We start from the raw sequence: 1,971 nt of genomic DNA on the forward strand, positions 1-1,971 counted from the left end.
AAAAGATCATATAAAACTTAGGTGACGTTTGTTTTTTAAGAGGTGTTCAAGTTTGAAGTTTGATTTCACTTCTGATTTATAAGAGGTGATCCTGATGTCTAAAATCTGGATTAGTAAGATTGTTTGTTTTTATGTCTGAAATCTGAAATCTAAATCGGTTAAACTAGTGCAAAAATATAAAAGGTAAATATTTTTTTTTTTACAAAAGTATAAAAGATGAATGGTTTTTGTTAACAAATCTCTTCTAGCCCCCAAAATATGAACCATGTAATAGAGGGCGGATTAGGATCATTATGTTAAAGGGTACATTTACCACTTAAAATTTTAGAGGGCATTTAAAGCTTTTAAGCTTTTATTTTTAGACTTCAGAGGTCTTAAGAAGTAATTTTGAAAAAAACAAATGGAAATATTCGTATACGTTTTAATACAACTTTTAAAATAAAAGCATACAATTAATTTCTTTTCACATGTCATTTATGAAAATGACATTTTTATTTGATGTTCTTTTAGATTTGTATTTGAAAAACGCATGTATTCATATGGCATTTTCAAAAGATATTCTTAATGACTTCTAAAAAAAAACATTATATGAACTTATTGTAATACATTTTTGTAAGACATACACTTATTTGGTATAACTGAACATGGTAAAGATGAAAAATCTTACTTGTTAATAATTATGGCAAGGATCGAGTTTCTTACCTAGCAAGTGAGAGCGACAACTCTTAACCAGTTAGTATTTACCGAATAAGTTATTATACACGATGTCATTTTTATAGACTAAAATCTTACCTGATAAAGCAAGTGATAGTATCAAATCTTACCTATAAACATTTAATTATAATTTAAACATAATATGATTTACATTCATGTATTTTTAATTTCAAATTCTAAAAACAAAACTTAATGATGATTATCTATACTATATTATAAAGCATTAGACAAAAAATTTTAAAAATTATTTTTTATGCATAAAGTACTGATTATTGATGCATATTACTTAAATTTCTAGGTTATAAAGTAAAACTTATTAAAGTACAATTTTTAAATCCGCATACATAACTGCAGATAAACATAATCAAATATAAGATAAACATTCATTTTAAATATAAAAAATCTAAAATATAATTAAGATAATCATTGAGTTTTAACAGAATATTTAATTATTATATTTATAAAAATTAATTCTAAAATAAATTACTTTGTTATTAAATTTAAATTAAATTATAATAAAAAATTGGATTAAAGAAGTTATACAAAAAAAAAAAAAACAAAAACTATTAAATAGTTAATTTGATACTAATATTGATTTTCAAATTTATATTTCATTCAAAAATAAAACATTACTGCTTTCTCAAAACCATATAAAATTGTATTATATCGATAAAGACAAATAATAAAAACTAAAAATTTATCTTGTTGTATTATGCAAATAACCTTCTAGTCATTTTAAATTCTTTGATCAAGATATTTAATCATATCTTAACGTTCAAACAAATTTAATCAAAACAGTTTACTACTTTATATAAAATAATCATATAAATATTTATATTTACATGATGACAAGGATAATAAATAATAATATTCTGATTTTATAGTATTAAAAATGAATTAACATGCATTCTTATCCCTTAATTTTAGTGCTACGTTGTCCCGTTACAACGAAACACGACGGTTTATATATTTCCGAATATGCCCCCCCTCTTTCCATCATCCCTCATCTTCACTCAAAGTAATCACCTCCACGTGATCCTATTTATTTTAATAATTAATAATAATAATAATAATTAAAACACCAGATCACTGAAAAGAGAGACGGTCACACGAGAATTACGTGGACCCACCCCCACTTTCCAATTTACCCTTCTAATCAAATCCATAACCATCTTTATGCTTCTAAAGAATAATTGACTAATACAACAAGTTACATTTTAATTTTAATGTTTAATTTTTATTATTTAATTTTATTAA

This window comes from Cynara cardunculus (genome assembly GCF_001531365.2).
Source record: "Cynara cardunculus var. scolymus isolate 2C chromosome LG 2, CcrdV1, whole genome shotgun sequence".
Taxonomy (NCBI): Eukaryota; Viridiplantae; Streptophyta; class Magnoliopsida; order Asterales; family Asteraceae; genus Cynara; species Cynara cardunculus.